General features: G+C 43.4%; 1 protein-coding gene across 6 annotated transcripts in view; it reads left to right on the top strand.

Annotated features, from left to right (window-relative positions):
- Positions 1 to 8,530: 8,530 nt before the first annotated feature.
- Positions 8,531 to 27,320, top strand: part of GATAD2A (GATA zinc finger domain containing 2A) — a 60,848-nt gene continuing 42,058 nt past the window's right edge. For 2 of the 6 annotated variants that reach the window (XM_075280405.1, XM_075280399.1), the window contains exon 1: positions 17,904 to 17,961. The gene's annotated coding sequence lies outside the window, so the exon portion shown is untranslated. Of the gene's footprint in view, positions 8,907 to 17,606; positions 17,763 to 17,903; positions 17,962 to 27,320 lie in introns of those variants that run through there. The other 4 variants (XM_075280402.1, XM_075280403.1, XM_075280400.1 and 1 more) reach the window with 4 other exon arrangements.

Here is a 27,320-nt window from a genome sequence, read left to right as displayed (position 1 = left end):
GTACTTTGTAGCTACACCATTTTGGTTGAATGTCTATTGCTTTGATCTTTTTTTTCAAACGTTTTTTTTTTTTATCAGAGACAAAACTGTAAAAAACAGCAGGTTTGGCACTTTTTTTTTCCCACTACGGCGTTCACCGTACGGTAAAAATATTTTTATAGATTTAGAAAGGGGGATTTGAATTTTTTATATTTTTTACTTTTAATTCAATGCAATACAATACTAATATCGGCAATTCTATTTGCAGGCTGCATAGAGCAGCCTGCAAAAGAAGTAAATGGCAGACAAGCCTACAATAAGCTTCTGGCTGTCATGCCAGCCGTAGATCTCAATCTCAGGTGTTGGCAATTCCCTAGGTCAGATTTTACCTAGGTACCAGGGGGGTTAATGCCCAGTTTGGGCACTGATCGGGGGCATTATCACTGAGCCTCTCCTGATTAACTGCCATAATTAACCCCTTCCCGCCAATGGCATTTTTTGATTTTCGTTTTTGACTCCCCTCCTTCTAAACCCCATAACTTTTTTATTTTTCCGCTCCCAGAGTCATATGAGGTCTTAATTTTTGCGGGACAAATTTTTCTTCATGATGCTACATTAATTATTCTGTAGAATGTACTGGGAAGCAGGAAAAAAATTCAGAATGGCGTGGATTTGAAGAAAAAATGCATTTCTGCGACTTTCTTACGGGCTTTGGTTTTACGGCGTTCACTGTGCAGTCAAAATGACATGTCCCCTATATTGTGTATTTCGGTACGGTTCCAGGGATACCAAATTTATATGATTTTATTTACATTTTGACCCCTAAAAAAAAATTTCAAAACTGTGTTAAAAAAATTTTTTTCTAAAAGTCGCCATATTCCGATGGCCGTAACTTTTTTATACGCAAGTGTACGGGGATGCATAGGGCGTCTTTTTTTGCGGGGCCGGGTGTACTTTTTAGTTCTACCATTTTCGGGAAATGTTATTGCTTTGATCACTTTTTATTAAAATTTTTATCAGAATCAAAACAGTGAAAAAACGGCGGTTTGGCACTTTTGACTATTTTTCCCACTACGGCGTTTACCGAACAGGAAAAATATTTTTATAGATTTGTAGAGCGGGCGATTTCGGACGCGGGGATACCTAACATGTATATGTTTCACAGTTTTTAACTACTTTTATATGTATTCTAGGGAAAGGGGGGTGATTTGAACTTTTAATACTTTTTATATTTTTTTTACTTTTTTTTTTTTTTTGCATTTATTAGACCCCCTAGGGGTGTTGAACCCTAGGGGGTCTGATCACTAATGCAATGCATTACAATGCTAATGCATTGCAAAAAATCATCCTTTCTTTTGCAGGCTGCATAGACCAGCCTGCAAAAGAGACAATTTGCAGACAAGCCTGGGAGCCTGTACAAGGCTCCCGGCTGTCATGGCAACGGGACGTCGTCCCTGGAGCATGCTCCAGGAGCCGGTGATCCCGGGCAAAATGGCGGCGCCAATGCGCCGCAGGAAAAATGGTGCCTCCGGCGCCTTTGCCCGCAGCGTCGGAGGGGTTAATGCCTCCGATCGGTCCAGGGACCGATCGGAGGCATTAGAGCCGGTTGTCTACTGCTTAAAGCAGTAGACACCCGGCGGCTATGGCGGCCGCCCGGCTAGTTACAGACCCGACATGCGCCGTACTATTACGGTGCATGTCGGGAAGGGGTTAAATACCCGACATCCACCGTACTAGTATGGCGGATATCGGGAAGGGGTTAAAACGATACGGAAGTGAAATGTAGACTTTTTTTTTTCAATAATACCTTCACAAAGGAGGAAATACATCTCACATTTTATTATGCAATTCCTTCAGAGCATGTCAGTGCACAAAAGGGAAGCAGCGACACTGGACGTTTGAAAAGTATATTTTGCTGGAATAGTTTTCAGGTGACATATCTCATTTGCAAAGCCCCTAGAGTACCAATAATATAACGTATTTTCCGGACTATAAGGCGCACCGGATTATAAAATGCATTATCAATGAGTGCCTGCTAAGTCGTCTAGGTTCATATACAAGGCACACCGGACTGTAAGGCGCAGCGCATTAATGAAACAAAGCTCAGAACTTAAGTCAAACTTTATTCAACTCTTTCACAATAACTTTCAACTTGTTCAATTATAACCGCAAATCAAAACACGTACTTTTTCAGTTCATTCCTCTACCAAGCATCAAGCATGCTCGGGTCCTCCTCAGCAGTATCTGAGGTGCCACAGAAGGGAAGGAGCGCTATTTTCATTTTTGGAAAACAGTTTGGTTTTCGAACGTCTTGCCACTTTTGCAGAGCCCCTAAATTGCCAGTGAAGTGGAATCCAAAGACAAGTGACCCTATTTTGAGAAAACACCACTGAAGGAATTTATCAATTGGCGTAAAGAGTATTTTTAACCCTTGAGTGTTGCATTAATTTAATTTTCACAAATAAAAGCGCAGCTGATAATAAAAGGTAAAAATTGCAATTATTTTCAGGGATACACCATTTCAGTGTCTGATAGGTTGTGCCCAGCTTGTGTCAGCAGAGACACACACACGCCAAAAACTGTTAAGTGGGTGTTACGGCCACAAAAGTTTTTGGATCATTCGTCTCTGATACAAGCTGGGCACAACATAGTATGTTATTTTCACCTTTCACCAGCAGCTGCATTTTCATTCATGGATAATAAATTAGCGCAATACTTGAGGGTTAAAAATGCTCACTTCACCCCTGTATAAATTCCTTTAGGGGTATAGTTTATAAAATGGGGTCACATGTCAGGGGATTCCACTTTACGGGCGTTTCAAGAGCTCTGCAAGTGTGTCATGACGTACAAAAACCAAACAGTCTAAATCTGTTCTCTAAAAACGACATGGCGCTTCTTCCCTTCTATGTCTGGCTGTGCCCAAACAGAAATTTATATCTACATATGACATTGTTAAGTACGGTATCCTGGGTCAATAGTGTCATACATGTGGGCATAAACTGCAGTTTGGGCACACAACAGGGAAGGAACACTATGTGGTGTTTGGAGCTCAGATTTAGAGATTTGGTATCTGGATATCATGTCATGTTTTTAGAGCCCATAAGTACCAGAAATTTGGAATCCCCTAGAAAGTGACCCCATTTTGAAAACTGCACCCATCAAAGAATTTATCAAGTGGTGGAGTGAGCAGTATTACCCGAAGACATGAATGTAGAGAAGATGGTAAAAAGTGAATATGTAAGTTGTGTGGAGTACATTTGGAACACCAAATTCTTTACTATGTCCCCAGTAGCTCAAATGATTGCAGGGGAGGGGGCGGGTCACTTCTGGTTTCTTTTCCCCTGTAAACTCTAAATTTGGGGTGTACCGTAATACGCTCGCACAGCTTACACATTCTCCTCCTGTCGCAGCCAGTTGTGTTGTAATTTGGTGATTTTTGTTTTTATATTTTACAAGCTATTTTTATTTTTCTGGTGATGTAGCCATATATGGGCTTGATTTTTGCAACATGAGATTAATTTTGTAATGACACAATTTTTGGGTGCCTATAACCTTTTGACTAAATTTTATTAACGCTTTCTTGGTAGATAAACAAAAAACCCTCAATTCTGGCATAGCTTTTTACATTTTAATATTTTTTCCCTCAAAGAGAACAGCATACATAACATGTTACCTTTATTCTCCGGGTCAGTACAACTGCGGCTATAACCCATTTATACTGGTTTTTATGTTACTAATTTTGCTGAACAATGAACCATTTGGGGACATAAATCAATTATTTTTTATCAGCATCTTTTGAGATGTGTAACATTTTTTTTTTCGGTTGACAGAGTTGAGGGCTTTTTTTTGTGTGGAATAACCAGTTCTTTTTATTGGTACTTTTTGGGGGGTACTTGACATTTTGATCACATTTTATATCACATTTTGAAAAAAAATATCACCATTTCTGCAGTTTTTCATTGCATGGATTCTTGCCTGGTCTTAGGATTATGGTATTGGAATTATGTTTCATCACTTATAACAACCCAAAATAGACATCTTCTGGATTTTCTCAAAATTCTCTTTGGTAAACTGCTGGGAATTGACCTTCAAAATAAAAAAAAAATGAACGATACTAGAAATGGTGCCAACTAAAATGCAGAATTCATAAACTAGAACACTTTGACCCAATGATCTCCCCAAATTATCCACTTTATGGCACATTTACTCTGAGGTGCTTCAACAAGTCACCTTTTAGTGGATTTCTTTAGGCTTCTTTTCTTCCTTCGTAAAGAATTTAATCATGGAACTCCTTGCCATCCTGTCACTTCCAGTGCTCTCACCAGACTGAACTTCAACTGTGTGTGTTGCATGACTAAACCAGCAGACCAGCTCAGTTTTCTAAGACTGACAGAGCATACTGAAGTAGATAACATATTGAACAGCCCTTGTACCAATGGGATCACTTTTGGAGGATATCCAGAGCATCAAGACCTCAGTCCCCCATGTTATTAGTTTCACACAATAAGTGTAACACATTCCTTCACCTCTCTAGGACATCCTTGTAGTGTCAGGTGGTTCCCTGGTGTCCTCTTCAGGCCTCTGGCTGACATCATGCACCCTGGGGTCACCACTGAGGCCTGTGACTGGCCCTCAGTGGTCGCATGGGACGTGCTAACATTATGTTACTGGGTCAAAGCTGATGACTCTGGGGTGTGTGATGTCAGCCATAGGTTGAAATAGGACACAAGCAAACACCAGTCATTCAGGAAAGGGAGTATATATATTTGTGATTTTAAGGCTGGGTTCACATGGGGATTTTTGGACTGGATTTTGATGCGGAATCCGCATCAGAAACTGGTCCAAAAAAAAACGCCTCCCATTGACTTCAATGGGAGCCGTTCACTTCTTTCCACTAGCAGTTTTGCGCCGCTCACGGAAAAAAGAAGCAACATGCCCTTTCTTGCTGCAGAATCCATGGCGCGAACACTCCCTCCCGACTTGGCCATTCATTTGGGCCTAATCCAGAGTGGAATGCCGTGCACCAGCATCCAGTTGCAGCTAGACGATTTTTGGACCGGATCCTGAGGGGGCCTCCGTGTCGATATCCGGCCCAAAACACTCAGTGTAAACCCAGCCTTACTCACCTCCACTGGCCACTTCCAGTTTGTGTCAAACACGTTCTTTCCATCTCTAGTGTTTGGCTTCTACCGGTTGGAATAAGCCAACAGGTAACAGCCTATGTTTTACTAACTGATCCCCACTCCTGTGAGCCCTGTTTCTGCTTTGTTCTACACAGTACGTCTCAATGCTGAAGAATGCTGAGATGTAATATGCAGTTTCCTTTAGTGGAAGATGCAGAGAGCGGGGCAACACAGTGGCTCAGTGGTTAGCACTGTAGCCTTGCAGTGCTGGAGTCCTGGGTTTGAATCCCACCAAGAAGTTTGGATGTTCTCCCCATGTTTGCATGGATTTCCGCCCATACTACAAAGACATACTGATAGGAAAAAAAAGATGTACATTGTGAGCCCTATATGGGGCTCACAATCTACATAAAATAAAAAAAAATAAAAAAATTAGATGCAGAGAGCGTTCAGGACAAGGGGTCTCAGTGAGCAAAATGTTGGAATAATCTAATAGATAGCGACCAATTTAAAAAAATAAATAAAAAATTCCAGCAACATCTGTTTAGGACTGGCCATGTACAGCAATTTACCACCACATATTGTTGTGTTCAGGAGTAACAAAGTTGTTAGAATGAAAAATGTGGGACCAAAGCAATGCTTTTTTTGGGGGAATTTTTTGTAAATTTTCATCTCAAAATCATTTTGATAAATTAAATTGCTCCAAAGTTATTACCTCATAAAACGGCACGTTAGATTTGAGAAATGAGAGTGTGTCCTTAAGGGGTTAAACGCTACTACTTGTCCCACAAAAAAGCAACCTCTCATGCAGGTACATTGACAGAAAAATAAAAAAAAAAGGCATCGGGATTGGTATGTGATGCCAGAAACAACAAACAATGGTTTGGCAATCAAGGCTATAGGTCACACTAGCGTTGTTTGATTGTTCAGGAACTCTGTCCACCATTCCGCTTAAAGGGATCCAATCATTGGAATCCCATTTTTTCTCCCTAACACATAGGAATAGCCTTAAAGGGGCTCTATCACTGGGAAAAGTCATTTTTAACTAATCGCATCCTTGCATAGCCTTTAGAAAGGCTATTCCACATGTACCTTTAGTATGTAAATTGCCTCAATGGTTTCTGAATAAATCCGTTTTAATTCATATGCTAATGAGCTTCCAGCCAGCACAGGAAGGTCCCAGCAGCACTCATCTCTGCTATTATCTCCTATGTGTGTCTGCAAACAGGAAGCTGAGTCACCATCAGCAGGAGCCTGTGCATAGGAAATAGTAAATGGGGTGCACGATGCATCGTGCACCAGTCTAATTAGCACATGAATAAAAACGGACTTATTCAGAAACCACTGAGGCAATCTACATACTAAAGGTAGGTGTGGAATAGCCCTTCTAAAGGCTATGCAAAGATGTGATTAGTTAAAAATGACTTTTCCCAATGATAGAGTGCCTTTAAGAAAGGCTATTCTTCTCCTACTCCTACTTCTGCTTCTCCGTGCCGCTGTTCGGTAGAAATCCAGGTTTTCTTCTTTATGCAGATGAGTTCTCCCGCAGCACTGGGGGCGGTCCCCAGTGCTCAAACAGCACTGGTGGCGTCCCCAATGCTGCAAAGAGAACTCTCCAGCGACGTCTCTATCTTCGTCTGATACATCTCTCTCCGCTTCTTCTTCCAGCACTGGGCTTCAACCTTCTAAGCATGCGCAGTTGGCTCTGCCATGGGGCCTGGGCAGACCTGACTGCGCATGCCTGCGGCCTTTTTTTTTTGTAGCCGCTTACTGCGTAAAGCTGCCCTACTGTGTAAGCGGCCACAAAAAAAATGGCCGCTGGTATGCACAGTCGGCTCTGCCCAGGCCCCATGGCAGAGCTGACTGCGCATGCCTAGAAGGTTGAAGCCCAGTGCTGGAAGAAGCTGGAAGAAGTGTTCCAGACGAAGATAGAGGTGTGGCTGAATAGTTCTCTTTGCAGCATTGGGGATGCCTCAATGCAAGAACGGCGGCACGGAGAAGACATCTAAAGGTAAGAGAAGAATAGCATTTTTTACGGCTATTCCTACGTGTTAGGGAGAAAAAAAATGGGATTCCAATGATTGGATCCCTTCAAAATATACAGCGAGAAAAGTGCAGGACCTTTCTCTCCACTGATTTTGGGCAAAAATCGGGGCGACCACATTATAGTCTATGGGGTCCGCAGATAACTGCTTTTTAGGAAGCTAGGGTTTCTGTTTTTCATGTCCCCAAGCAGTTCCAAAGAACAGAAACCTGAACACTAGTGTGAACCTAGCATAAAACAGTTACAAGGTACATGGTAGAATTCGATAAGGGCTCGTTCACATCTGCGTTGTCCTCTCCGTAATGCAGGTTTCCGTTTCCTGCATAAAACAGAGGCAGGAGACGGAAACCTGCAGGAGTCTTTCTCACCCATTCATTTGAATGGGTGAGAAAGCTGTCCGGCCGTGAGCGGCGGTGAGCGTTTTGCACTCTCCGCCGCAAAACTGGGTTTTTTAATCCGGACACAGAGTCGGACATGCAGTACTCTGTGTCCAGATTAAAAAATCCGGTTTCTCGGCGGAGAGCATAAAACGCTCACCGCCGCACCCGGTCTGTGCTTTCCGTCTTCTGGCATGCAGAAGATGGAAAGCACAGAACGGAGTGATAAACGCAGGTGTGAACCTAGCGTAAGTAGTTGTTTACAGACTGTGTGTATGAACGTTTAACCTATTTAATAACTGATAAAGTTGGTGGTATTCATCTATGGGGGAAAAGACGAGTCATGTGATAGGAGAGTGAAGTAATGTTATATTTACCTCACAAGAGGTGACGTCATTCACCCAACCAGCTACGGGCGGGGGTATTAGCTCCTTATTTACAAGGAAAGTTGCCTTGGGTACAAGTACCCCGCTTCGGCTAAACAAATACCTCACAACGCCATGTTATATCACTCCCAATAAAGAAGTACCAAGGTAAACTACTAAACCCGTATTCGCGAAATGTTTCCTATCTGGACTCTCTCCAGTTCGGCATCACCCCTAGCACGTCACAGTCCCTCGGGGTGCATTATGGGACACCCCTTGTTTGCCACTTTAAGAATCCCTCTACCAGCACCGCCAACTTTATCCTGACGTCACAAAAAGGGCGGGAAAAGGCGTTTTTCTTTTAGAGTAACAGCCGCCTCCTCCCCGCCCACCAGAAGACGCAAGCGCTACGTCACCGCCTGGAGTCCTTTTTCATTGGCTTAGAAGGCTGCACTGGAATTTTTCTAATTGGGAAGCACATGAGTGCCAATGTAACTCCTCCCTATGAATGGCGCTACAACTCTAGAGTGGAGCGTTCGCTAGGGGCGGGGCTTACAGCGTGCATGAGAACGGCGATTATTCTAATTTGTGTGTAATCCAATCCTGCCGCCCCGCCATGCAGTGCACACAGGCTCCGCCCTCTAGACAGCTCCAGGCTTTACTGTACTAGCTCCATGGTTTTCCATCTCCCCTGCTCAGTGTGGTTGGTTCTCTTTCCTGTCAGTCATAAAGCAGCTACACGGAAGCGTGGCGCCGGTGCAGTTATCTGCCTAGCAACCGTGAAGCCGGCTTTAAAGCGGTAATTTCGGCTCGGCGGAGTGCGCTTTTCTTGGACTTCGAAGTTCCCTTTGACGATCCAGCGGTCTGTACGATCCTGCGGGGCTAGGCTTCTGTGGAGCAGTTGACCCCCAGCCACAAGCACGGAGTCCTTCTTGCGGCCGGACTCGGGGGAGGAGCCAGGTCCCCCTGCTGAGGTGAGGTCTGGAGCTCGGAAGGGGTTATAGCGACGCTGTGGCACGTATGTACTCTATATAGCCGTGTGTGCGCTCTATGTGTGTAGAAAAGCTCGCGCTTCTGCGGTCTAGTCCTCGCACGAAGTAAATACAATCCAAGGAAAGCCAGAACTCTGGGACTTCAGGGCTCAGCAGACTTTACGCCCCAGAACTCCAAGGGTTAACCTCATGGCCGCACGCTTCGCTTTCTGGTTGTTGCTAATAATTCTGCTTCTCACTTAGTCGTCTATGTATCTGTGGGAGAGTTTGTACCCCTACCCCAGAATCAGAGGGGCATGCACAGTCCTACACATATGAGAGTATTGCATCGGATTGCCTCTCCTATAATGTTAGGTTAACACGGCTGAGAGGTTTTCTTGGTTGAACAGCTTGCACTCTAGTGTAATGGTGGGAGGGTGTGCTGTGTAAAGCTTCCGGAGGAGGGAGGAAGCCTGCCCCGTATAAAGCGGGGCGAGAGGGGAGGGGGTGAATCACCCTTGGAAAGCTTTCACTCCTGTACTTGTGAATGGGTCACGGATTTTCAAGGGGACTATTGTAGGTGACTGGCGAGGTGGCCTTGTTGTGGGGGGTGATGTCTCCCATAGTGAAGCTTGAGAGTCACACATCTATCTCTTTGGATGGCTGGAGCCTGTGATCATTAAACAATAGAAGCCAGGGGGTGTATAGTTTACACTTCTAAGCCCACCCTGCTTACCTTTCTGTTCTCAGATACGCCATTAATATGTTTGCCAATACCCTTATATAAGCCCTATTTGTGATCATTGAGTCCACATAAAGCAAACTTCTGGCATTTCCCAGAAGTGTCCCAGTGCTTAGAAGTAAATAGAAATGGATGGATCCAGCCTTGTAAATAAGAGTCTCAGATGTTCTAGATGCAAATGCCAGTCACCACTAATTGGCACTGGAGCTTATAAAATGGCTGCACTTAGTGACGTCTGTCAGAAGGGTTAATGTGCTTACTGTACAGCTAGGTGGCTTCTGTACAAATAGTCACAGAGGATGTTCCCTGGCAGCTGAAATGCACACACAAGGAGATGTGTACCGTACTTCCGCTATAGCCTTGCTGCTTGTGCTTGACCCCTTTTCAGCTGAAGCTATGAAGCATTGTCTTCCATGTTTTGGGAACCTGTCTGATGTTTCCCTTATTACTCCCCCATAGCTTTTTTGAATAATGTAACCCTTAATGTGTTTGATAATACTCTTTATTCTGAAGTCTAATGTATTAACTCTTGCAGAATGTTTTCTCAATTAAGCTCTTTTTTTCTTTTTAAATGTAATGGTGGGCAGTAGTGCACATGTCTCTTGTTACATATAATGCAGCATACTTCACGGGAACCATTTCTTAGCTCAGGAGACTCTTAAAAATATAACTTTTTAACGCTGTTGGAGGCTCTGTACCAGTGTCCTGCACAGGGGACTTTTTTTCCTCCATTGGTTTCAGTTTTAAAACATTAGTGACTGATGGACCCCATTTTAGTCAAACAGGTCTGTCGTACTTCTTTTGTTACCACTATTTTAGCGGTCTACCTCTCCATTGTTCTGGTCCTCAGATGGTCCAGAACAGAGGAGCGGCAACACTAGTATGAATATAGCGAGGAATCTAACTTTACACAACACACATCAAAAAGTGAAATATATCAATTAGAAATACTATAACTACTTCATATGTCCTTTGTTATATCTTGATTCTAGTGCTTCTCTTATGACTGATGGCATCTTGGTAAGTTTTTAGGGCCTTTTCTTCCTTCCGTTCAAAGTACGTTGCCTTAAATAGTTCTGTCAACATTTCATGATTTTTTTTTTTTTATTATTTGTATAATGTCAAGTCTGAACAAGGCCTATGCACATGGCTGGAAAACTCGCAAAAATTTGACAAAAACAGCCCCACTACTCAATATATTGTAATAGTCAAAGAAAAAAACGCACTTACATGCCCCAGTTAGTAGAATCGCAGAAGTGATTAAAAGGTGCACGGGATGTCTTCCCCCGCTCCAGATCGTGGAGTGTTTCGTGCTGGGAAAATTTCAATTCTGGCTTTTCCTTATGCACATGGCTGTAATATTGCAATCATAGTTTTTTTTTTTTTTATAGTCTCATACTGTACATCTCCCTGTGCCTCTAGTATAGACACACAGAGGTATAGTATGAATCTATGAGAAACTGTACATGTCCAACAAATAAAGTGTGAGAAAGCATGTCTCTGTAAAACTATATACAGAGTAAAGAAGCCTAAAAATAACATTAAAGTGGTCTGATAAAACCTGTCTGTAATGTGCAACCAGGTAGTAGGGAGAGCAAGTAAGATGCTTCACTGTAGATTGCGGTATAACAAGTAGAGAAAGATTGTGAGACCACATCTGGAATACTGTGTCCACCTATAAAAAGACATAGATAAAATAGAATGGTTACAAAGACGGGTTATAAGAAAGTGGCAGGCCCAAAACATAAAACCCAACAGATGTGGCTTTTATGAGTATGAGGCTGGGAAAGGGGCTGGGGAAACAAAACAAAAAACCAAACCCATGCTCCCCTATATCCGGTGTCCTGCTGCTCGGGTGTTTCTTCCAGCGGAAGACCCTGCTGCATGTGACCACTGAGGTCAATCAGTGGCCTCCGCAAAGGACAAGGGATGTCAAGGATAGTGGTGTTCTGCGTCCTTCCTTAGTCCGCTGGATGGCCCCAGAAGTCTAAGGAAAGAACATGGAGCACTGGAGACAGGTGAGTATTCTCTTTCAACTTCCCCGGATTCATATTAAACAGAAAAAAATATTATCCGGGACAACCCTTTTAGAGAACAATATGTATGTCCTTGAGGAATGAAAGGAAAGGTAAGAGACATGATTGAAAAAGTGCTGCAAGTGCAACTTTTTTCTTTTCTTTAAATGGCGGTTTCAGTTTAAGGCCTTGTTCACACGGGGTATGGGAAGCCGCATCAGAATTGGACCAAAATGCGCCTGCCACGACTGTCGCGGCTTCTTCTTCTGGAGTAGGCTCAAATGAATGGGCCTAGTCCGGAGGGTGCTGTCGCGAGGCGGATGCCGGGGCTGACTCAACCACGGCATCTGCCTGAAGAAAGTACAGCTTGTTTCTTTTTTTTTCCGTGAGCCCCTCACAATAGAGGTCTATGTAGACCGCTAGATTACATTTACTGTGAGTGGTATGTTCCATACCACTCAAGGTAAATGTAATCTAGCGGTCTACATAGACCTCTATTGTGAGGGGGCAGAGTCTGAGGTGGATTCCGCCCCCACTTGCCCTGTGTGAACGAGCCCTAAAATAACAGATCCAATTATAGTCATTGGGGTTCATTTACCTTTGTTGATGTCAGCTGTTTTAGCTGTCCATGTATGTGTCAGTCTGGGCCTCAGACCAGAACAACCAACAACCAGGTGCAGGTGTGAACACTCAAGGGCAAGGGGGTACAATCTGAAATTGGTGGTGTTTAGAAGTAGTGTCAAAAAATATTATTTAACAGAGAGTGGTTGAGGCTTGGAACAAACTTCCAGCAGATGTGGTTGGATATGTGCACCAAGTTAATATAAGAATGCCTGGGATAAACGCACGTCTATTCTAAGATAAAAAGGAAATAATATAAAGGCAGACTAGATGTACCATGGAGTTCTCTGCCATTAATCATTTATGTGTTATAATTTATTTTTTTTTTTCTCTAAGGCTTTGTTCACATGACCACAGTTGTGTCCAGGTCCATGAAAAGAGAGAACCCCACGGACCCCCACTATAGTCTTCAGTCTATAGTTTCTGAGGGTAGCCACTTTTAAGTTGATTTGGGTTTCTGTTTTTTTTGTTTTTTTTTTGGGGGGGGGGGGGTCTCTAAGCAGATAAAGCTGACATAAAAATGGCCCATATGTCTATGGAACATAGAAATAAATGGGTCTGTATGGTATCTGTGATGGCAAATTTGTACTAATGGATAACACATGGACCAGTCCTGTGCATAAAACCTTAGTGGTGCTGTTTAGAGATGAGCGAGTACTATTCTAAACTCCAGTTTCGAATAGCACGCACCCATAAGAATGAATGGACGTAGCCGGCACGCAGGGGGTTAAGCAGCCGTCCGCCGGCAAAGTCTGCGTGCCCGCCGCTTCCACTCATTCCTATGGGTGCGTGCTATTCGAAACGGCCGTTTCAAATAGTACTCGCTCATCTCTAGTGCTGTTTCAAATGTCTACTTTGAGTCTGACATGATGGATAGATTTGTTTTGCAAATAATAGGTAGAGTTCATTACTATTGTTATGCCACATCCTTGACATAAGAGTTGCAAAGTGGTGGTGTTTTTGCAGCGACCTCCAATCTTTTCTGAAATTGGCCATAACTTTTCACCTATGCACAACAATATACCTAAAAGAAGATGAGACTCATCATGAACTAATTGCACCCTCCTCTGGCATTGGGGACTTTAAAGGGATCTTTTAAGTACACTTATACCCTATCCACAGGATAGTGGCTATGTGTCAAACAGATTGGGGGGGGGGGGGTCGAAGGCTGACAGCCAGGCTCCTCAGTGATCCAGAGAACGGGGGACCAAAAGTCCTCCTAAAGCCTCCTTGTGAATGGAGCATTAGTGTGCTTGTGTGACCCATATTCCATTCACTGCTATTGGGCTGCCAAAACTAATCTCCGGCAGTCCAATAAAAGTGAATCGAGCTCTGGTCACCTGCAAGCGCGGTGAGACTAAAATGATAAGGAGGCTTTCTTTGGATAGGGAAGTATCCTTTATGATATGCCCTTTTGATACTGTTCTGTTGGAGGACCAGTGCAACAGATGTGAACATAGCCTTATGGCATCCGTTGTAGAGTATCAGCAAAGTTGATGAGATTTAATTTCTTTTTAGCTCCACAAAGTAAGGATCAGAAGTAAAACAACAAACTTATATAGACATCCTTGCATCTAAAAATACTTACTATAAAATATTTATTCCCTATGACGAAGTAGTCAAAACATTGGCCATTGCCTAAAAGTGGTAGGAATGAATTAACAAAAAAAAAAAAGACTTGCACATTTGGCTGCCTACTGAAACATAAAAAGTTCCGAGTATCAGAATATGGCAGCTAAAATATTTTTTTGTTTTTGTAAATTAAATATAAAAACAATATAAATTTGGTATAGTGATGACTGGCGCGATATCTGTAAGAATGATGTGGGCACAACCCAGAGAATATTAAGAGCCTATCCACGCTTACTGAACACTGTAGGGCTGTTTCCATACTTTCTCAAAATCCTTTCCTTATTCTGTTTTACAGCTCACTTTTCATGGAAAATAAGGATTTATTGATATGCAAATTAGCTAAAAGATTTTCCATCTGACAGACTTTCTTTTACTAGCTATAGGATAGGTGGGTGTGTGACACCTGGGCCATCTCACATGAAAGTCACTGTATTGGAGAAGAAGTGATCTGTCACTTATTGAAATCTGTGGTGTAGCCAGCTACACACACACCAGCAAGGCTTTTCTGTATGGAGAGCTACAGCTTAACAAACTGAAAATCCACAGTGGGGTCAGACTCAAAATTCTAATGAGAATTTACATGTAGCTTTTCTGAATCATATTTGAATATAGACTAAGGGCTCGTTCACATCTGTGCCCGTACTCCGTCCTGCAGGTTTCCGTTTCCTGCACAAAACAGAGGCAGGAGACGGAAACCTGCCGGCATTTTTCAATCCCATTCATTTGAATGGGCTTGAAAAGTCTCTGGCCATGTTCGCCGGTGAGCGTTTTATGCTGTCCGCGGCGAAACCGTTTTTTTTAAACCGGACACAATCAGACATGCAGTACTCTATTCGGTTTAAAACAAACAAAAAAACAGTTTTGCCGCGGAGCGCATAAAATGCTCACCGGCGCTCGCGGCCGGACTCAGCATGACAGGTTTCCGTCTTCTGCATGCAGAAGACGGAAACCTGAAAACGGAGATCAAATGCTGGTGTGAACTCAGTGTAAGGCTGGTTGCAGACGATTGTGGTCATGTGCAGTGTGCTATCCGTGTAATTCACGGATAGCACACTGACCCATTAATTTCAATGGGATCATACACACAACCATGGTCGTGTGTCCAGGCCGCAAACTATAGAATAGATTCTATCCCTGTCCTATTTTGCAGCTCTTGCTTCAGTGGCTTCTATTCATTTAGTGAAAGGAGCTGCAGATGCACAGTCAGCACACTGGTGTGGAACAATCTTTAGGCCACAGCCTCGGGGCGTTCACATTTGCGCCCAGTGTCTGGTGTGTGCATTCCGCTGCGGTTCCATAGGAATGAATGGAAGCAGCCGACACACAGCCTTAACCCCCTGTGCGCCGGCTGCGTCCATTCATTCTATTGGGAGACTAGCTAACGTCTCTAGCAGCTACTTACATGAAGAGATGGCTGGTCTGGTGCCCGGTGTTCTCTTTTATCGCCTCGCTGCCCCCGCCTCCCAGGTTAGTGTTTAAAGAGCTAGGAAGAAGGCAGGGCTTGTGGCTCAGAGTGTGGGCGGGTACAGGGTGGGGAGACGTGACGTCTCCCCTCCAAGTACCCGCCCACACTCTCCTAACCTGGGAGGCAAGGGGCAGCGAGGTGAAGAAGAACGAGAACACGGGCACCGGACAAGCCATCTCTGCTGGTAAGTGGACACATAGTGATTAAAAAAAAATCACTACACAGCGTGGATTCTAACAATTAAAGCGTTCAATTGTTAGATTCCATGCTGTATAGTGAATAGGATTGTTTTTAAAATCCGATCTCTGATTAGTAAAAAAAAATCCCATTGACTTGCATTGGGATCGGGATCGGGTTCGAATGGAAAATGATCGGAAATCTGATTTCAAAATCGATCCTGAAAAGTCAAGATCGGCTCAACCCTATTACTAATATTTTGTTGTCCTTCATTCCAATTCGAAGAAAACTTTTCATTGGTTTCTACCAAAATATGGCCATTTCTGCATGCCATAAAGCTGATTGCTGTGCTGTTATCACAGAGCTGATAGGAAAAATGCTTAGGTAATTAAGTAGGGGTTTTAGTTGTAGGATCCCTCCATTCACTCAGCCTCCCCTAATAGGGAAAGTAGAAAGGGTTCATCTGAGTGAGCAAGGCAACTTCAATGGCTAGGCACCTTCTCCTTACATATGTTAATGGGTAGAATTTATCAAGTCTGGCGTTGAGAAATGCAGCTGATATATTTAGAGGCTTAGACCTCTTAATTCTGGTGCATCTAGTGCATGAGATCTCCCCAGATTTGACATCTACACCAGTCAGGCGCAACTCAAGCCAGTTTTCTCACTGACTGAGTCTCAGGCCCACCTTGATCCACTTTCTCCAAGTGTGTATAGGAACAACAAAGTGGCCCATGGGCTGTGAGCTACATATGCACCAGTTTTCTGACCTAGATGGAATAGTAAATACAGGGGCTTGTTTATCAATGCTTTGTTACTTTTTTGCACTGTTTTAAACTACAAAACAAGTAGACAAAACCTCATTCACACACCGTAAGGAACAAACCTCTACAATTTTTGGCAGAACATAAGCAGACACAACTCCTGTCTCGCTTATTGAGGAGACAAATATGTGGCGTGCAACAACAATTTATGGCGCGCTAAGTAAATTGTTGTAAATTCCTAAGTTTACACCATTTTAAACTTGGCCTACTTTGCACAAGAAAATCTGCGACCTATTCGTTCTTTTCGGTTTCATAAATGTCGTAAAGTCAGACCTTTCTAAGCCATGCCCATTCTGGTGCACTTTTTTCCAAAAGTATCGAGCCTGTCGTATTTTTCTGTTCTTCCTGGTGTGCACTGTTCATAAATGGCGTAAAGCCATGTAACCTAATTTTTGTTGCAAATGTAGACAGAAAAGTGTTAGCCTTCTATTGCTAAATTTTGCCCTCACCTACAATACTATACAATTTATAGACCAACAATTGAGGCTGGGTTCACACCTGCGCCGGAGACTCTGTCACAGAAACCACCGAAAATCGTCTGAGATTAAAGTCCTGCATTGCGTAATTCTCTCCTCTGCTGTGTTTTGAAACTGCAGACCCCATTATAGTCCATGGGGTCCTCCAGTGCCCGTGTTTAACCTCTAGTTTATTGGTCTGGGTCCCCGCTGGACCCAAATGGTGACAGTTTGGCGCTGGTGTGAGTAATTATTTTTGACCCCTACTTTTCAGAGTTTTTGTTTGTTTGCTTGCTCTGACCATCTCTGAGCAGGGAAGAAGGTAAAGGATCATGTTTTTCATTGCTGTGTCTTTAACCAGACAATTTGGGTCCAGATTATCTGGAACAGGCCTGGCTAGTCTTATAAATTACAGCAGATGTCACTTCCTTGTGGAAACGCCTTGCTGGATTATTAACCCTTTTAGTGCCAAAAGCCTCTCCAAAGTAAAGAACAGCAAGATGAACTTGCTAGGTTGCTGTGTGTTGTTATGGCTGTGAATAGGACCACCAGCCGCTATGCGTGTGTGTGTGTGTGTGTGTATAGTATTGTATAGGTGTGGGTAAAGTCGGTCCAGTACATATTGTAAGTCCCCAGTGTTCCTGTATAGGCTTGTTCCGGTGGGTGGGAGCAGTGAGCCTGTTCCTGCAATCTGTGCACTGCCCACATGTTTTCCCGGGCACACTTGCTTCCACTCCACTTACATTCACGCGCTGGTTTCCTTTAAGACCCCGCTCTCCTCTCCCTGTTTGGGGTAGTGTGGATTAAAGGGCCGGCTGCGCATGCGCGACAAGAGGCGGCTGGAGCCTCCATGTGTAAGAGGCGCATTATTTGGCAACGTGAGCAGAGGCCAGGACTACCGGGGATCCGTGTGTACAGGGACCCGGCGACAGAGGCCTCAGCTGGCCTGGCCCGTTGTGCCGCCCCGGTGACGCTGTAAGTAGGGCACCCTGGCACGGGGGGGGCAGAAAGTTTGCGATGTGAGCTTGTTTTGGGCTGCGATTGAAAAGTTGTAGTATTATTATTTTATTTAATGAGTCAGATGCTCCTCCTCACAGGTGGGGGAGGGGAGGAGAAGCCTCATTATCCCCCAGTTATCACAGAACCCCGTTGTGTAAGTGCTCTGGGCCGGCCTGTGCTGCTCCCGGCTTGAGGTATGGCTCTGCTTTCCGTGTGGGATCTTAGATGAAGGTAGAAGTTACGTGATTGCATCTAGTTGTGAATGTCGCTTCTCTTCCGGTTATCCTATTATTACATGTCTCTTATTAGATGGGGGAGGGGGCTGGTCAGTAGGCTCCCCGCAACCTCTTCACAACTCTCTATTAGGGAAAACGGGGTCCACTCTCTTTATTCGGCGATCCGACGTTGTCGGGGTTAAAGGGGGAGGCGGGTGCTGCCGGAGGGAGCAGATGTCTCCGGGGAGGTGTGAGATGTCCGGGGACTAGTCAGTTTATAATGTCTGCTGGCGATCAGCCGCCGCAGTCTGCGCTACTGGAGTACACAGAAGTTTTCCCCTTTCCATCCGATCGGTGGCAGGGGAAAGTCTTGGGAGATGTTAGGGGGTACGAAGGGAGAAGTGTGTATGCGGGCGAGTAATGGGGCAAAGGTTATCTGGGGTCTGCACCCGTACACGGATGGAGGGGGAGACCTTCTGGCACCAGCTGCCGGTGAATGGTGTGGGCAAATTGTTGCTGTTTCAGCTCTAAAGGAGGGGGTGGGGGCGCGTTGTACGCCTATAATAGGTGTCTGGGTGTTGTACGTGGAGCTCAGCCCAGTAGAGGACAGGCCATCTTAATATCTTACAAGATGCACATCTGTGCCTGTAACCCTGCTCGCTGCTGTCATAATAAGAGTCCCTCCTTCTCCTCTTCCCAGATTTCTGTCCTTCCTGCTGTGAAAGGTGCATCAGGCCCAGGGGCTGCACATAACCTGCACCTTTTCACATGCTGCTATTTCTTTCCTTTCTTGGTCTGTAGTGTACACATGGGTGACCTTTTTTTTTTATTATTATTTTCTCAACATGCTGAAGCTAGGTTCATATGAGCAGTATCACGGTTTTTTCCAATGCCCTCTTAACTTTCTTCACAGTAAACCCATACATCTGTGTTTGGTGCGGCTCTTGGTTTTTATATTGGTTCTCTTGTGATAGCCAGACAAAATGTATGTATTTATGGCTATGTCACATTCCTCTATGCATTAATATACACATTCTGCTTGTGTTCTGAAGATGTATGCAAGCTATGACACACAAGCTTTGAAGACCTCAGTGCATTACAGAAGAACTCCAGTTTATTTTTTTATTTGGTCCTTATTATTAATTACCTATTTCCCTAATGCTTTTTTATTGAACATTACCTTATTTAGTTACACTTTTCTATCTGAATACTACTTCTGCTTGGTCATGTGATCTTATTGTGACCCTGAAAAATCTCCAGGAGTTGATGTTCACGTGTGCATTGCTCAATCCGTTCTCCTGTTCCATCATAGAAACAGTAGAACAAACCAAGGCTGGGCTCACACCAGCACTTGAACTGTGTTTGAGGTTTCCATCCCAAACATGCTTTAAAAATGCGGAGAAAAAAGCACTGCAAGTAGCAGTCCCACGAATAGAAACCCAAACACAGGTGTGAACCTAGCGTAAACAATAAAAATAGATCCATCTAGCAGCTGACAACAAAGGTGTCCTGAGGGGCAATATTGACTTTACTAGGGTATTTCGGGTATCTGCTATTTTCTGTTATTTAGTGAATTGAAAAAGTCTTGCCTATAAGACGTCTTTACTCTGCGGTTGTAGATGGTCTTCTGCATTTTAGAATTGAGCCTTAAAGAGGACCTTTCACTACCTCCACCAATTCAATTTCTTAGCATCTTTGTAGGTCTTGCTCCACTGATTCAGTTGAATTCTTTTCTCTAGTCCTAACCATTTCTGAGCAATCAATGCTGTTAGTTTTGGTGTCTGATGTGCTAATCAAGTTCTGTAATGCCAGAAGGGCAGTGTTAGCTTGAGGGATGTGATTTAGATTTCCAGTCAGGGGCAGCCTGTGTCAGAGTTTTGAATCGCACACCTTGTCTGCTTCTGCCTGACAATGCAGAGTCTAAATAGCTTATCAGGCACCAAAACTAATAGTGTTGATGGATTAGGAATGGTGGGGTGTAGAGAGAAAATTACAACTGTACCACAATAGATGGAGTAGTGCCTATTAATTGATGTGAAGAGCTAGACTTTGTGGAGGTGGTAAAAGATCCTTTTTAAAAAGTCAGATCCTCATTTCCGGTGTGGTGCATTGGCGTTTCGGCCCTCTGACAGAAACTTCTGTCACTAACTAGTGATGAGCAGACAGTTCCTATCAGGGAGGCAGAGCTGCAACCTCTGTGTCTAACTATATACCTATAGTCTGTTACGTTATAGAAGGGAATATAGAGAGAAGGGTGCCATACAGTACATATAGTAGAGTCTATAGTGCCCATGTAATGCTATGCTAATGCATCATGGGATTTATGGAGTACAGATAAAGTGAAATGTAAAAGCCAAGATGGTGTCTGATCAGGACCTGGGGAAAAGCTGGATTGTAGGAATATGGGGGCTGTATTCATGATTGTCACTCTCTAAGCTTTTGCTAAGTGAGGAATCTGGGGATGAAAAAAAGTACTGTTTTCTTAGGTATAATGGACATTTCTGCAATTTACAAAACCGCGCAGGCATAACCACTGCACATACTTTTCCACAATGTGTGGATGGAATTTGGTAGTGACTGTAAAACGCCGTTATTTTTTTTTTATTTTTTTTCCCGCTGCATTTTGGGACACTGGCCTAAAACGGACATCTAGTACTCATGAAAATCGTGGCGCAATCTAGACTGTAAAATCTAGTCTGTGCATTGGCCATATTTTCTGGTCCAAACCTAGTCAGGACATTGGACTCCTTGGATCTATAATGCAGGAAGACCCTGCTTCCTTGTCATTCTACTGTCTCATATTGAGGACTGTAAGGTTGTAGGGAGACAAGGACTCGAAGCATCTTACAGTCTAGTCTACTGACTACTATATATATATATATATATATATATATATATATATATATATATAAAATTTTTTTTTTTTTTTTCTTATAATTTCCAAGTTTTCCTCTTGTTCAGCTTTGGAGCCCCATTTTTATGTCCATTGACTTGCAAAAGTATTCATACCCTTTGAACTTTCACATTTTGTCACCTTACAGCCACAAACTTAAAAATCTGAAAAGTGTGACGTGTAAAAGTATTCAGCCCACTATACTGATTCCACTAAATAAAATCCAGTGCACTCAGTTGCCTTCAGAAGTCACTTAATTAGTTAATAGGGTCCAGCTATGTGTAATTTAGTCTCAGTATAAATACACCTGTTTTGTGAAGGTCTCATTGGTTTGTTAGAGGACACTAGTGAACAAACCGCATAATAAAGACCGAGGAACTCACCAGACAGGTCAGAGACAAAGTTGTGGAGAAGTTTAAAGCAGGATTAGGTTATAAAAACATATCCCAAGCTTTGAGCATCCCAAGGAGCACTGTGCAATCCATCCTCATCAAAAATGGAAAAAAGTATTCTACAACTGCAAACCTACCAAGATATGCCCTCCCACCTAAACTGACAGATCGAGCAAGGAGAGCACTAGTCAGAGAAGCAGCCGAAAGGCCCACGTTCAATCTGGAGGAGTTGCAGAAATCCACAGCTCAGATAGGAGAATCTGTCCACAGGACAACTATAAGTCATGCCCGCCACAAATCTGGCCTTTATGGAAGAGTAGCAAGAAGAAAACCATTGTTAAAAGAAAGTGCTGTTTGCAGTTTGCCACAAGTCATACAGGAAACACGTGGAAGAAGCTGTTCTGGTCAGATGAGACAAAAGTTAAAACTTTTTGTCCTAAATGCAAAGCGTTGTGTGGCAGAAAAGTAACACTGCTCATCAAACTGAACACACAATCCCCACTGTGACACATGGTGGTGGCAGTATCATGCTGTGTGGATGCATTTCTTCAGTAGGGACAGGGAAGCTAGTCAGAGCTGATGGGAAGATGGATGGAGCTAAATACAGGGCAATCCTGGAAGAAAACCTGTAGGAGGCTGCAAAGGACTTGAGACTGGGAAGGAGATTCACCTTCCAGCAAGACAATGACCCTAAACATACAGCCAGAGATACAGTGAAATGGTTTAGAGAAAAGAATATTCATATCTTAGAGTGGCCCAGTCAAAGTCCAGACCTAAATCCCATTGAGCATCTGTGGCAAGACATGAAAAATTAAAGTTCACAGGAGCTCTCCATCCAATCTGCCTGATCTTGAGCTATTTTATAAAGAATGGGCAAAAATCTCAGTGTCTAGATGCACAAAGCTGGTAGACATACCCCAAAAGACTTACAGCTGTAATTGCAGTAAAAGGTGGCTCTACAAATTGTTAAAGGGGGCTGAATACTTTTGCATGTCACTTTGCAGGTTTTGATTTGATTAAAGTTCTGAAAATCATGTATCATTTTACTTCCATTTGACAATTATTTGCCATTTTGTGTTGGTCTATTGCTCAAAATACATTTAAAGGGCGTCTATCATTGAGATTTTCCTTTTTTTTTTTTTTTTTTTTTTTTTTTTTTTTTTTAAACTAAGCTTATCTTCACGTAGCCTTTAGAAAGGCTATTATAGACCTACCTTTTGTTTCCTGTTCATTGTAGCTGTTTTTATGAAAAAACAATTTTTCTATGTCAATCAGTCTTGTGGGAGCACAGGGGGCGTTTCCCCTGTGCTGCGAGCACCCCTGCATCATCATCCTGGACCTGCATCTCTGCCCCCCTCTTTGCTCTTCACGCCTTCTCCACTTTTCTTCCTTGTCCCGTTGGTGCGAATGAAATCTTGTGCTTTCGCTGTATGCTTGGCTATTTAAGCTTCAGGCCTTGGCATACAGCGCGTGCTCCGGATTCCATCTTAGGAGTGAACAGCAAGCAGGAAGGTGACAAAATATGAAAAAGGGGCATGAATACTCTGTAAGGCACTGTAGATCACTGATATGTTCATATGGAAATGAAGGGTAAGTGCTTTGGTCTCTCTATATTCTTGAAGAGGTCACGTGAAAGTGGGGCTCCAAAGCTGTTGGAAGTTATTGAATTGATATAAAAGTAAATATGCAACAAATTATGCATCTAATTATACAGTTACTATAAATGTATAACTTAATTTTTAAATTAATTTAGTTTTGATGAGCCCGTGTGTGGTTTTTTTTTTTTTTTTTTTTTTTCTCCCCCAAATTCTGTCACAAGTTAGCAGAGATTTCTCCTGTGACATTAAAGTCTTGGTTTTAAAGGGGCTCTATAATTGGGAAAAGTAATTTTTAACTAAGCACATCCTTGCATAACCTTTAGAAAGGCTATTCCACACATATGTAAATCGCCTCCGTAGTTTTTGAATGAGCCCGCTTTATTCATATGCCAATTAGCCTCCAGCGAGCACCCGAAGGGGTCTGTGAGCACTGTGTGGTGTGTGTGTACAGCACAGGCTGCTGCTGATGACTCTTCTACTTGCTCTCACACAGCACGCAGCAGAGAGCGAGTGCTTGCTGAGACTCCCAGTGCTCGCTGGATGCTAATTAGCATATGAATAAAAACTGGCTCATTCAAAAACGACTGAGGGGATTTACATACAAAAGGTAGGTGTGGAACAGCCTTTCTAAAGGCTATGCATGTATGTTTAGTTAAAAATAACTGTTCCCCTTCCCCCCCTGATCAGTATGTCTTTGGAGTATGGGATGGAAATCCATGCAAACACGGGGAGAACATACAAACTCCTTGCAGATGTTTTTATTTATTTTATTTTTTTGCGCCCTTGGCAGGATTCAAACTGAGGACTCCAGTGCTGAAAGGGCTGCAGTGCTAATCACTGAGCCACCGTGTGGCTCCATGTACGCACACATCTGTGTTTCAATATTTTTTTTTTTATTTTTTTTTCTTAACTTTCTCATGGGGAATGATCTCCCCCCTGGATGCTGTGATCACGGGGAGTGGGGAGATAATCTGCCAGGGTCAGAGCATCTTCCAACAGGTAGTCCCGGGCCTCAGTTGTGCCAGAAATAATGCCTTGGGCAAAGGAGTGTGCCATCTTCTGTGCCCATCCACCCCAGCTTCAGGTACCTAGTTCCTCTGCAGCAATTACTCATCCAGTCACCCACACATGACTGCTGAGGCCACAGTGGTAAACATCATCATACCTTTGTAATGCATGTTGCCTTTTTATCTTTTTTGTTTGAGGCAGTTGGTGGGCTGGGTGAAAGCTTTCAGCTCTTGTTTCTCAGATTCCCCACTCCACCACCTCCTGCTTGCGCTACCACTTGCATTGGGGGTATGTTCTCCAACTGCTATGACATCACCTATCCTACTTAAGCAGCAAGATCCGTTCTCAGAGGGCTGAAGGCCCTCCTCCAGTCCACCAACTCTCTCACTTGCATAAAACTTGAAAATCTACAAAAGTGACACATGAAAGGTATATTACTGTAATTTACTCAGTAACACTATATGGTGGCAGTTGTATATGCTTGTAGGGGGTGATGACCTATCCCAAACATTTACTCCCTTTAACAGCCTATCGGTATGTAATTTGTGGTGGTCAGACTTTGGGCACCCCTGCTGATCACCTGTTTGAAGGGGTGTGTGCTGCAGCCTCCTTATTTCCAAGAGTATCACCCTCTATAAACAGCATGTTGGTGGTCAGGCAATAACCAATTTGATATTGGTGACCTAGTCTAAAGGAGAAACCCCTGTGTGTGTGTGTGTGTGTATGTGTAAATTTCTGGTAGCCAGTGTAACCCTCTACAGTGGGTCTTGTGTGCAATTAAACTAGCTAGCCTTCACACTCAATGTGCATAAATCTGGGCACTTATGACCCTGTCACTGGTTCATCAGTTGTCTTTTGTTGAACCACCTTTGGTAGATACTAAAGACCTGCCATTTTGGAAATCTTTTGTTCTAGTTGACAGTTTGGATCTTCACTTGCTCAGATCCTTACTATTGTCCATTTTTCTGCTTCTAACACCTCAACTAAGAGCTGACAGACTTGCTGTCTTTGTGCTTTCTTTGTTGCTGCTTTTTAATTTTACACCTAAAAACAAATGACAAAAAACAATTAATTTATTAACCTGTTTCATCTGTAAAATTAAAGCTGCACTAAAAACATAATGAAAACTACATGATTTTGTAACTTCACTATGTTGTTACCCTAAGGTTGCCCATACACATTAGACTCACTCATGTAGTTATCTGATCGATGATGGTGTGATTCGTAAGAACAATCCTACCATCAATTTTGGGTTATTTAGTTGCTAATCGGTTCATATGATGCCAAAGGTGGTATAACCCCAGAGTCACAGCCATTGTCCTTTGGCAATCTCTATATCTGTACATACTGGCAGTACACAGCAGGGCAGATTTATGAAGACTGGTGTTACTCATGCCAGTCTGTGTAGCTCTAGAGCCAGTGGAGGGTGCACCCTCTGCTGGTTTGTGCGCCTGACAAGAAATATATGTCGGTTCATAGCTGGTATACATTCCCCCATCGTTTACACCAGTTTTGTGCAATAAATGATGGTAAATCTGGCTGAACTGACTACCCCGTCCACTGCACTCCTTTGTCAAGCCCCAGTCTCGTGACAGTGTCACTCTTGTGATCTTCATTGCAACTTCTTGTTGACATCAGAGCTTCCGACTGACCTCAGGGACTGCTGAAGCTTGTGATTGGGTGTCAGCTGGTCGTGTGGTGTTGTGACGCAGAGATGCAAGTGTCACGGTGCTGCATGACTATTGAAACCCAAACACGAGTCTCAGCAATTACCTCCCCTGGGCCTTTGCGCCATACACTCTGGTATCTAGAAAGACCACAGGTACTTTTATATCTGTTAGGGTAAGTTAACACAGAGAAATTTGCCTCGAAAGCCACCCAGATTCTGCCTCCTATTGTTTTCAATTGGAGGCAGAGATCGTAGCTGGATGCTGAAAAAATAAGCATCCTGCTTGATTTTTACCAAGGATTCCTGTGGCTGATTCAGCTGCAGGTTCCACATCTCGAGACTCCATGCTGATTAGGCCCATTCATCTGGACCTAATCCGTGGCAGAATGCCGTAGCTCTGCATCCGCACCCTGTTTTGTAGCCCGTGGGCAGAAAACATCGGCAAAAAATGAAGAGAAATTCCTCTTTATTTTCTGCAATGTGAACCAACCCTTAGTGAGACATCTTAATTTTATTAATTAAATTTTATTAAATTAATTTTGGTGTATATCTACTACTTGGCCAGTAATGAGAGGGAGCAGAAGTGAATGCGTTTCACTTGGAGAAGTGAAAACACTGGTGAGGAGGGGACTGGATATAACTGACACAAGTAAAACACCATGGGGCACATATATTTTTTCTTCTTGTACCTTTTTATGTTCTTTTTCTTCCCTGCCCTTGCTCTCCCCACTTGGCAAAAATTCACTCTAGTACCAGTGCAGTGGTTTAAAATAAATAAATAAATCTGGTAAGAGCGTTTAAAAAGGGGGAATTAAATAGACAACAAAGTAAAAGAAACTAGTCAGAAAAAAAAAAATCGGACCTGCAAAAAGGGCAGGATTTGCCACATCCCTTTCAAACGTCTGATTGGTGTAGGTACTTTGAGTTGGACCCCTTAAACTAGCTTGATAACTTATTCCAAGGATAGGGTTATTCAGGATTCAGGCTAAGACCCGATGTAGTGTCCCGCAGCAAAATCTGCTGTGGGATAAACCACAGTGGCAACACGTTTTTTCCTGCATTTTTTTTTTTTTTTTTTTTATACAGAAGGTCTGCGAAGGTTTTCTCTTCAGTCTTTCTGCTTCATTTATACCTATGGGAAAACTGCTAGTGTTTCTTTAGGTATAATTGACATTCTGTGATTTCCAAAACCCCCAACGGTTTTGAAAATCTGTGTGTCTGCTGCGTTTGTTTTTTCACAAAGTGGGGCATGTGATTCACTAGAAACCAATCCACTTTGTTGTGATTGTAAAACGCTGTGTCTTTTTCTGCGGAACTTCTGCCACGTGGAGCCTCGGCTTTAAAGAGGACCTTTCACCATTTTGCCCACAGGCAGTTCTATATACTGCCGGAAAGCTGACAGTGCGCTGAGTTTAGCGCACTGTCGGCTTTCCCGATCTGTGCCCGGTGTGAAGAGCTTACGGTCCCGGTACCGTAGCTCTTCTATGGTCAGAAGGGCGTTTCTGACAGTTAGCCAGAGACTTCCTTCTTCACAGCACAGCCAATCGCGCTGTGCTGTGGGAGCCGGGAGGAATGCCCCCCTCCCTCCCTGATAATGCTCGTCTATGGACGAGTACTGCGAGCAGAGGGAGGGGGCTTTCCTCCCGGCTCACACTGTACAGCACGATTGGCTGTGCTGTGAAGAAGGACGTCTCTGGCTAACTGTCAGAAACGCCCTTCTGACCATAGAAGAGCTACGGTACCGGACCGTAAGCTCTTC

This window comes from Leptodactylus fuscus, chromosome 1 (assembly GCF_031893055.1).
Source record: "Leptodactylus fuscus isolate aLepFus1 chromosome 1, aLepFus1.hap2, whole genome shotgun sequence".
NCBI classification, from domain to species: Eukaryota; Metazoa; Chordata; class Amphibia; order Anura; family Leptodactylidae; genus Leptodactylus; species Leptodactylus fuscus.
The sequence above is the reverse complement of the archived record's forward strand: the minus strand, read 5'-3'. Positions and strand labels throughout refer to the sequence as shown.